The sequence below is a fragment of the Gorilla gorilla genome, chromosome 17 (assembly GCF_029281585.2).
Source record: "Gorilla gorilla gorilla isolate KB3781 chromosome 17, NHGRI_mGorGor1-v2.1_pri, whole genome shotgun sequence".
NCBI classification, from domain to species: Eukaryota; Metazoa; Chordata; class Mammalia; order Primates; family Hominidae; genus Gorilla; species Gorilla gorilla.
The window spans coordinates 105,573,204-105,584,353 of record NC_073241.2 but is presented as its reverse complement, the minus strand read 5'-3'; the positions used below and the strand labels follow the sequence as shown (position 1 = coordinate 105,584,353).

At 41.9% G+C, this 11,150-nt stretch overlaps 1 long non-coding RNA gene across 1 annotated transcript; it reads right to left on the bottom strand.

The window, feature by feature from the left end:
• Positions 1-641: 641 nt before the first annotated feature.
• On the bottom strand, positions 642-6,959 carry LOC115931446 (uncharacterized). Its single transcript, XR_008673490.2, has 4 exons — positions 6,882-6,959; positions 6,536-6,670; positions 1,875-2,112; positions 642-785 (listed from the first exon to the last, which is right to left on the bottom strand). It is a non-coding gene; the product is annotated as an uncharacterized lncRNA (long non-coding RNA).
• Positions 6,960-11,150: the final 4,191 nt, after the last annotated feature.

Genomic DNA, 11,150 nt, shown 5'->3' with positions numbered 1-11,150 from the left:
GCTAGTCACTAGGAAAGCACAAATGAAGATCACAATGAGATACCAGTGCACACCTATTAAAATTGCTGACAAAACAAAACAGAACCAAAACAACAATACCATGTGCTGGTGAATATGTGGAGCCACTGGAACTCTCATACATGGCTGCAGGGAATGCAAAATGGCATAGCGACTTTGGAAAACAATTTAACAGATTCTTCTAAAATGAAACATGCACTTATTATATAACTCACAATCCCAGTCCTTGGTATTTAAGAGAAATGAAAGTATCTATTAATACAAACTCCTGTCCATGTTGAGTTTCAGGGGCAGAATACCCACCAGGAGTTGCACTTTGAGCAATGAATGTACAGCGTTTACATAAATGTGGAGATTGCTTTATTCATAATTGCTAAAATTTAAAAGCAAACTAGATATCCATCAAATCAATAACTGCGGAATATTTATACTATGGAATACTATTCAAAAAAACGAATAAACGACTCATAGTGCAATACGTGGATGACTCCCAAATGGGCTACTCTAAGTGAGAGAAGACAAAAGCTACACACTCCACGATTCCATTTATTTCGGACTTTGAAAAAGACAAAACCAGAGGGACATAAAACAGATCAGTGGCTTCTAGGGACTTTGGTGGATGGAACAGTGTGGGAGATTAGCCACAAAGGGATATAACAGGGATGATAGAATGTTCTCTATCTGGATTCTGGTGGTAGTTCCATGACAATCTGCATTTATCAAAGTTGATAATTGTCAAATGATGCCTCTGTAAACCTGACTCAAATCTGAAACAAAAGGAAATGATGAAGCCTCTTAATTTACCTTAGGAATTTCTGTTAACTCCACTATTTTCTTGTGGTTAAGAAATGGGCTAATTTTTTGATAAGTTTATGCAGTTTTCCCCAAACTACATCTCCTCCTGTCAGGAGTGTGTTTCCTATTACCAATAAAACAATAGTCAACGCACTAAATGACTTCCATTAGAAGGTTTCCATTCCTGTAAATCTCCAGGGATATCTTCACCATTACTTTGCAAATTAAAAGAATGAAGTGGATGTAATGACTTTGAAAAGATAGAAGCCTTAAATAACTGGGAATTTTATAAAACTGAAGACTCCAGACGGCCTAAAGCACTGCAATTTGTAGGTGTATTGCCTTTTTTCTTTTTTTTAATCATTAAGTTTTCAAGTTTTAACACAATTTAATTATGTAATCATTTCTGAAATTTACCTTTATTTATAAAACTACTTTTAAAAACTGTAAAAAACAAATGAACCTATTTATAGCATTTTGCAGGCTACAAAGTGTTTTTACCTTCATTATTCATTTGATTTTCTCCAACATCTCCTATCATGGTTCTAGAGTCTTTCTCTAATTTTATAAAACAGGAAGCAGGAGTGCAACCATATTAACACTTTTCCCAATTAACAAGTAGCAGGGCAAATATTCAAACCCAGATTCTTCAATAGCAAATCCCAAGCGCCTGCTCTTTTTTTTTTTGACAGAGTCTCACTCTGTCACCAGGCTGGAGTGCAGTGGCGCAATCTCGGCTCACTGCAACCTCCGACTCCCTGGTTCAAGTGATTCTCTCGCCTCAGCCTCCCGAGTAGCTGGGACTACAGGTGCCTGTCACCACACCCAGCTAATTGTTGTATTTTTGGTAGAGATGGGGTTTCACCATGTTGGCCAGGATGGTCTTGATCTCCTGCCCTCGTGATCTGCCCTCCTCAGCCTCCCAAAGTGCTGGGATTACAGGCGTGAGCCACTGTGCCCAGACTCCAAGCACCTGCTCTTTAATTTCTCTAGCCAAAGTTTTGTCTTGAGTACAGACTATCATTGTACAAGGTCTGAGGGGAATAAAAAATGTTCCTTACCCCAAATTATTTTGCATGCTGTTTGGAGACATCTTACCCTTAGGTAGGCAAATTGAAGATCCATCCCACTTAAACATAGAGCTTAACTGAAGTTTAGATGTCCGAGTAGAGGTATAATGAAAGGTTGGTAATTAGTTGAGTGAACAAAAGCAAAACCTGTATATCTCTCTTTTTCATAGAGGTCATCGTGCCACAAAGCGTTCATTGTTGCCATCATGTGTGTCACCAAAAACTGTTACTGCCATTAGAAGAAGGAGAAAAAAATCAAATAACCCAAGGCACTTTGTCCAGCGCTTTCAACAGAAGAGCTTTATAATACAGAGTGGCTATTATGCCCTTTCAGTTTCACTGCATTGCTTTTATAAATAGGATGTGCTTCTCTGTAAAATAGGAGAATGGCAATATCCTGTATAGGCCTTTGTGAAGTCAGCTTTATAGAAAGTAGCCAGGGAGGCAGGAAAGACCCCTTCTGTGGTCTCTGAGTCCTGCCTGCCAAGGCCCGTGGTCACTCAATGCTAGGCACCTGTGTGTGGGATACCACGGGTGGTGGCCATGACAGTCCCCAAGGAGGAACGGAGAAACAAAAGAATCCAACCCAGAATGAACAGTGTTTTGGCTTCAGATAAGATGAGTGACCAGAAATGATTCTCCAGCTCATATGTGGGCCACTGAATTTTCTGCATCTTCCTGTCTCACTTTCTGGCTGGTCTGCAGATCAACCTCCAATCTTTCCATCTCTGTTTCTCTGTCCCTCCCTCTCCCTTTCTTTCTCCTTCTCTCCCCCAACCCTTTGTTTGTCTGAAGATTAAGCAACCAAAGATGTTTTCTGTATACTCAAGCAGCAAGTACAGTTGGCCTTCTCTCTGGCTGATGTACCATGTGTAACTGTAGGATTTAATTTTGGTTTGCATTAATCAAACAACAATAAAAGCCATAAAATCCCCTCTAAGAAGCATTTTAACTTAAAATCCAATGCTAAACACCCAGGGATTTTGCCTATTGTCTTCTCCAATGCCCTGTAAAAGGAATGAGATAGAGAAAGAAAGAAAAATTGAGCTACTTTTTTTTTTTTTTTTGTGCATAGGAAGGGAGAAAACATATAATAAATTAAAGGTAGTGGGAGTGAAATAAAGGCCAGAGGTAAACGACGTTTAATTGTGTGAGCTGCTCTCCCCCTTATGGTCCCTGCCAGCTGCTGCGGTTATTGCTACCTTCCTGTTTTAAGATGAAAGCAATGATGGTAGACACGTGCAGACACACAAAAGAGCCTATTTGGACTGGCGTGTCAGCTCATCTTTATCAAATGTTGCACAGGTATATTTTGTTGCCATGCTTCATTACCCCAGAATGGCATGCCTGAAATGTTTGTCTCTTCTATAAACCCAATAGCTTTCCCAGCCAGGCATTGTTTGACAGGCAATAGACGGGTGTTTCTTTTGCAGGCATGGGTTTGTAAAGGCCTGGCAATTAAGGAGAGGGAGAGAGGGAGAGAGGGAGAGAGGGAGAGAGGGAGAGAGGGAGAGAGGGAGGGAGGGACAGAGAAGAGAGGGAGAAAAGGAAGAGAGGCAGAGGAAGAGAGAGGGAGAGAGAGAGGAAGAGGGAGAGTGAAAGAGAGAGGAGAGAGGGAGAGAAAGAGAGGGAGAAGGGGAGAGACAGGAAGAGGAAGGAGGGAGATGGGGAGATAGTTGGGGAGAGAGAGAGGGAAGGAGCGGGAGAGAGGGAGCTGGGGAGAGAGAGAGGAGAGAGGAAGGAAGAGTGACAAGATGTAGGGGGAGAGAGAGAGAGACACTTATTAAAAAAATAAAACGTGTGTAGTGTGTGCATTTTCGATTTTTTTTGTACATAAAGAAGACATAAAGAGCTGCATAATGAATCTGGATTGTGTTTTAGAAAGGATCATTCCCCCCTGCAATTGGAAAGAATCTTTTTCAGACATCCAGGTGGTTGATTTAAAATAGGAAGTTTTGAAAATAATTTCTGTGAAGCATAAAGGGATGAGGCAAGTGGCAGGGAAAAATACGGAGATGGTAAATAAGACCATAGTCGCCAGAAGTGGAATTTGGCTTTCTTTTACACATAAGACTATTGCACCAAAATTCACCTCTTATCTTCCAGTGGCCTCCTGGAAAATCAATATTTTAATCCTGTGTGATATAGATTAAATTCTCAGGAAGTAGAATTGGGGAAGGCCTATATTTTATTTTTTCCCCTTAGAGCAACTGTGATAGTGACTTTTTGCAAATCAGAGAAGGAAGCATGAAGATTTGGCCAAGCTAATATCCATGCAATTTCTTGCCTTTCCTCTGGGGATACTATTCCCATTGGATCCCACAAGCTTATCCACAAAATAAGCTTAGCAGTTTCCACAGAAGTAACCGATGGTGGCGTCATTAGGAGCTAGCTCATTTGCAGAGGAAGCTTTTTGTTCCATCTGAGTTTATATTAACGCAGTGTTCCTGGCAGAACTGTTATTAACCAAGACCTTCATTTGTTATCTGGAAAAGAAGGGACAACAATAATTGATGGGCAATTCCAACGTGGGGGTACCAGAAACCACAAAATAGACACGATGATGCAAACCATGTATTTTTTTGTAGTTGTTTTGTCTTCTGTAGGAATGATGGGATGTCAGCAGATGTCTAGACAGAAATGTGCAGAATCCCTTCAGATCCGAGGTGACGACGGAGAGAGTGAGTTTCCAATGCCTGAGCTAAAACCATCAAGGCCATACGGGTGTTGGAATTCAGAATCTTTTTGATTTTAGAAAAATGATGCGGTGCATGTACTGCATGCTAAATCATGCTTCCAGTTGAGTCAGAGGCAGCGTTCTGGTCACACACATGCATATAGTTGCAGTCAAATGTAGGAATTGTCACTCTAATTAGGATAAATAAAAACTACAAATAAAGAATCTCGCGTCAGTTAAAGTTAGGTCAGATTTTGCTGCAAAAATGGCTAGGAAAAGATTTTCAGTTTTCGAATCTTTTGGGTTTTGTAATTGCAGATAAGGGATTGCACTTCTGAATGGCTCTTTTTTCAGTAGAGAAACCCTGCTCTGCAGTTTCTGTGGGCAGTGGCCTACCACGGAAGAACTCCTGCCCTCAGTGGAGGAGTCTCCCCTCGGGGGCTGAACCCCTTCAGCAGAGGAGCACCCTTCTTTATGTGACCTGATCCCCCAGGACACTTGAGTCACCCCTCCAGCTACACAGGAAGGTGAGGTGTGAGGGGATGCTGGGAATTTTTTCTGCAGGCTCCGGAAGTGGGAAGCTTGTCTCTAGCACGGCTGTGTTTGGTCCTGGCCTTGCCACGTCACCAGGAGAGAAACTTGAACTCATCCCCTTCTCATATGTGTTTGCCACCGACTTGTTTTGTTATTAGTCTTTACTGCCACAGACGTGTATCTTTCCTTCATTTATAAGTGGGACACCGAGGAGCCATGGACCTGCTAAAACTTCAGCTCTGTTGTCCTCTGGTTTTTACAACTGCAGAAAGGTCACCTCGCTGCTTTCAGCCCCAGTGTTATCATCTATACTCTCTTGAACTACAGTGGTCTTTAGTTGCTTTTTCAACTTGAAAAAAAGGTATGTTGTTAGCTTCCTTTTTCAAGAGTTAAAAAGGGCTGATTGTGTGTGTGTGCATGTGTGTGTGCATGCACGTCCATGTTTTTAATTCCCCTACAGTAGAAGAGTAAGAATTTTTCGTCTTTTATGGTCAACTCTGGATGGTGGCCCAGGTTTAAGCTCTGAGCCTATCATTAAAGCTTTGTCAAGGGTTTATTCATTGCCCATCAGAGACATGCCACTCCTGGGTGTCGACCCAGAGGAAAAGAAGTCATTATATGAAAAAGACACTTGCACACACGTTTATAGTAGCACAATTCACAATTGCAAAAATATGGAACTAGCCCAAATGCCCATCAATCAATGAGTGGATAAAGAAAATGTGATATATATCTATATCTATATCTATCTATATATAAAATACATATATGTGTATATATAAACACATATGTAATATGTATATATAATATATATAACACATATATATAATACATGCATATAATACATATATAATACATGTATACAGGTATATATATGTATATCTATATACCATGGAGTACTACTCAGCCATAAAAAGGAAGAAAATAATGGTATTTGCAGAAACCTGGATGGAATTGGAGACCATTATGCTAAGTGAAGTAACTCAGGAAAGGAAAACCAAACATTGTATGTTCTCACTGATAAGGGGGAGCTAAGCTATGAGGATGCAAAGGCATAAGGATGATGCAAGGGACTTTGGGGACTTGGGGGAAAGGGTGAGAGTGGGGTGAGGGATAAAAGACTACACATTGGGTGCAGTGTACACTGCTTGGGTGATGGGTGCACCAAAATCTCAGAAATCACCACTAAAGAACTTACTCATGTAACCGAACATCACCTGTTCCCCCTAAACCTATTCAAAAAATTTAATTAAAAAAAAGAGAAATGCACACATTCCCAGAACCAGAGACTGCCCAGGCGTGTGCTTGTGCGCACGCCCGCGCGTGCGCATGCACACACACACACACACACACACACACACACACACACACAGACACACCTCTCCTGACAGTGCTTCTTTGGGGGAACATAATTAACTTCAGTTTTGTATGAATAACCAACCTTCTCCAGAAGAATGCATTTTGTGGGCAGGGTTTCCTTGGGTGGTTACTGTAATGATGAATCAGACAATAGTCACCACCAGAAGTGAAATTCGGTTTTCTTTTACACGTAAGATGATCACGTCACCCTTGTGAGCTAGAGACAGACATGATGAAAGAAAAAGTGCTTGTGTTTAGTACAGACAAGTAGTGGTAGATTCACAAGCTCATCAAAATCAAAATTTTGTTGTTTTTAAATTATTCGTGTTTGCAAGAAACAACGTGAAAAGCTAAGCATTGATCTTAGAATCTTTCTGTCCAGGGAAATCCCTCGTGAAGGACAATGGGGAGGTGTCTTGGTTCCTGACCGAATTCTCCAGCCAGGAGCTCACACTCTCCTTCCTTGGTTTGCATGTGGATGGCTCAACATCCAGGTGATCCAATCGATCGGTTGATCTCTGACAGTAGATTGAGACGCCTTCTTTTCATTTGTGATGTCATCCTTCCCTTTCCAGGACTGCCTTCTTGTCCTCTCCCCATCCCAGCCACCCCTTCTTCCCTTCTCCAAGAGACTTAGCGGGGAGGGGGGGAAAGAGAATGCTTGCTATTTCCTCCACCGAACGGAAAAAAGCAACACCTTAGAGTGAATGATCGATATTATTATAAGCGAGGTGTAGCTCAGGGCAGGTGAGCGGCTGTTAATAAGGCACCCCCCTGCTTTCTGACAGATGCCTGTCATTGCTTTGCGCTCACAGCATGATGGATGCGGGCCAGGCTGCCCTGCTGTTGGAGCCGCTACCTCCTTTCTCCCGTTTATCTCTAATCTGCTGACCTGACGATGACCCAGCAGAGGTGGAGCTGAAATTAACATGTCATTTTCTCTAGTTAAATTAAAAAAGGGGGAGGGGGCAGAAGAGAGGAGGAAGGAAACATTTGAAACAGAACGAATATAGCTTGGTAGCAAAAATACAAGCCCTGTAGGAAGTCCCCACAGTGTTTTAGGGGAAGGCATTTCTCATAAAAACGAAAGCATGTGCTGATGCTCGCTTATGTCACGTCGTGTCGGGCCGGCCCATCTCCAGAGACACCCGGGGTTTTCTCTGGGTACTCAAGGGAGACCACTCAGGGGCTCCTCAGCAGCTGACACCCTGGTCTGTGGGCCCTGTCTTGTCCACACTGGCTACTCGTCCAACACAGGCGTGTGGGACACCTGTTTTCTGTCAGCCATTATTGTGTCTTCACCAACATCGGTTTTAAATAACATTTTCACATTGTGCACTAAATTTGAAACATAGCAAACCATAGAATATTGGCGCTGGAAGTTCGCCATAATTTTACTTCCCTTCTGAGTTTGTCACTCTCCTGCATGGGAGGACACGGGAGGTTATCTGACTTAAGCAGCTAGCTAGTAACAGGTTAGTAGGAAAGCTAGGTGGAGCCGGCTTCTTCTAAATGCTTCCTCCTGAGTTTCTTTTGGAAAATAAGCTTGAAGTACCCCCTTTCCCAGTCCCAATCAGTCATCCTTTCTGTAGCTTCTATGTTATAAGTGACTGGCTTCTATTTCTAGACATACAACATTTCCGGGCAGTGAGTTCAGCACAGTAATAATTAGCCGATTTGTGTACCTTGGAAGAAAGAAGAATGTTGTGATTTCATTATTTCTTCAGACATCTTCAAACTTTTTATATCATCTTGATACGGTCTTGACTTGGAAATCTATCTAAAATTGTTAAGGTGTATTGTAGCTTTCCATCTGGGGAGTAACAGTGAATGTGACACTTGATTTTCATAGGTAAGAAGGTGGCCTGGATATCCATCAGGAAAACCTACAGTCTTTGTGTAGCCTGGCAGATTACAAGATAAATACTCAAAAATGGATCCATGGGCTAAAAACTATTTAATGAGAAGGGATTAAACCATGCTATGACATTATGAATGGACCTTACTTCTCTCCATATGTAAGAGAAAGATGAAATTAATGGCAAATTATAGTAGGCTTAAGATAATGATATTATATCATCGATCTCTCTCTTTGAACTGGTCTATGCGTGGAGAGTTATACATTACATGGTAAATTTGAGTGCTGTGCAATTTTTCAAATCATATCCCTTCGGAGATGAGTATGACTCAAAAATGAGCATCGTGAAGTTCAAGTTGTTTAACTCTGACTTGTGATTGGATCTTGTGATCTTGCCTTGTAGATATTTTGTACATTCTGAGATAGTTCTGACTCCAAGTCATTTAAAAATTTTCCAGTAAAACGATTCACTAACAGTATAATGAAATGATGAATATTTATATCAATTAGTTCATAAATCAGAAAAGTCCATTGTTAGACTTAGTATTCCAAAATTTGGTTCAGAAATGGTCAGGATAATTCTGTAACAAATTGACAAACTGTATTATGATCCTTAGCGACGCTGTCAAGATTTCTTTTATGTCTGAAAGTCATTCGTGATTGAGACTCCCAATGAGATCAAAGGGGTTCTCATGTGCACCGATTTCAGGAAGCATTTAACAAGTATTTATTGAGTGGCTCCTGTGTCCTAGTCATGGTTTATCCATATGTACATTTTGGTACGTGAAAAATCTACCTGATAAAAGCAATCAAAGACAGATGTCAGCTAAATCGAGGTGCTTAAATTTCTTTGTGTTCCAGCTAATGGGCAGTGTGATGTGGTGGAAACTGTCCCGGTAGGAAAAACCTAGCTGTGGGCCTTGTGCACATCCCTTCCTTCATCTACAATCTCAGGGCGTTGGCCTGATAATCTGGAAAATCTCTGCCCATATTCTATAATTCTACTGCAGTCCAGAATGCATAATTCTGCCACACGTCAAAAGACTACAAGAAAGAATTTGTAATTAATGGGCAACTGTGGGATATTTGTTTCCCTTCTGCATTAGAAATATAATCAAAGGTATGAAAATTCAAATTTGTAGTGAACGTAGGGAATTAGAGTGATACTCACAGAGTCTATAATCTATTTGTGTTTAGGCTAGAAGCTGACTTTTTTTCATTTCTGGGACAAGCCACTTAATCACATTTGAGTTAAAAGCACTGACTGTCCAAGAGAGGACACATTCGGAACAATGCAAGCGCAGGCTATCTTTCCTGACGGCATGGCCTTGCTTGTTCAGACTGATCCTTGATGCATAGGCTCAGAGGAGAAACCTCAAGATAGGAGAGAATGAATCTGTCAGATTCATTTTTCTTCTTTTTCTTGAGGGTGAATTTATTTTTCATGTTTTGAAAGGAGTGTGTGACCACGTTGCAACAAAGTCCTTTTTCCCCTGGAATCATATTTCCATTTTCATTTCTAACAAAGCACATATTTGAGTCTTGATATCTCATTGGTTCATCTCTCTCTGTCCTAACAATCCCTTTGCATTTCAAACGTTATGCCAAAGAAAGAAACGTGAATGCAGCTCATAATGATGATGGATTACAACGTGCGGAATCATGGCCAGCGAGTTGGCCAAATTACCCGCACCTGCCATGGTGCTGACTTTGGTCTGAATTATGGAGAACATGAATTTTGGAATCTTTTCTGCTGCTAGGACAATGAATAAGCTTTGTTAGTAGACTAGAAACATTGTAGGAAACTGATTGTGTAGAATCAAAAATACAGCAAAGTGGGGGTTTGGCTAGATGTTGGCTGACATCCAAGAGCTCAGAAGTCCTTACAAACACAGAAGGGGGGTCAGAAAGTCTGCCGCCCGTCCCTGTGCTGGCTCATCCTGAGGGCTCGGGAGTCCACTCTGCTGCCTGCACGCCTGGCCCTGGAGTCTGCCTGCACGCCAGACTTCTGGAGTCTGCTGGAGAGAACGACCCAGCCCTGCTGAGTGGCACAGCATTTTTGCTCAACTTTCAGGGATACCTGGCAACTTTTAAAAAATCTCCTTGGATTACAATATCTTCATTACTCACCCTGAAACTTTAACACCTTGCCAATCTGTTGAAGCATTGCCACGTTGCCCAGATCAGTCTTTCTACAAATGACTGATCACACAGAGGAAACGTTGATGCCTGGAAGCGTATGCCCCTCAACAATCCTCAAGTTCTCGTCCACTCTCACCTCTTACTCTCTCTTTTCAGTGAAGTGTCTCCCTTTCATTTGTGCATGAATCCATTTTCTTCCCATCTTTTTGCAGATCTTTTTCCATTCATAATACCATCCCCTTTTACTTTTCTTTCTGTTTTCAGTTTCTCATCCTCTATTGGCTCCTTCCTCCCGGCATTTCAGTTTCCTCAATGTTTTCTCATCCTATGAAAACCCCCACAACCCTGTTAGCCCCATGATCTTTGCCCTCTTTCTCTCCTGTCCTTGACAGTGAACTGTCACTCCTCAACTCGCCTTCTACCTGCACCAGCCAAACCTGCCAAGGCGATGCTTTCCTCACAAGCAAACACCCAGTCTTCTCTACCTACAGGGCGCATCTGAAGGGCCACACATGCTTGACTTCCTCCAGTTTTCCCTGAGCTCTGCACTCTGCTCCCTTCCTGCCTTGTCTTCTCATGTTTCTTCTCAGGCATTTAGACCATTCCCCTCATACCTGTCCTTGATATGTTGCTGTTCTAGATGGTATTACCCCTTCTTTTCCTCCCTCCCTCCCTCCCTTCCGCCCTTCTCGGAAGA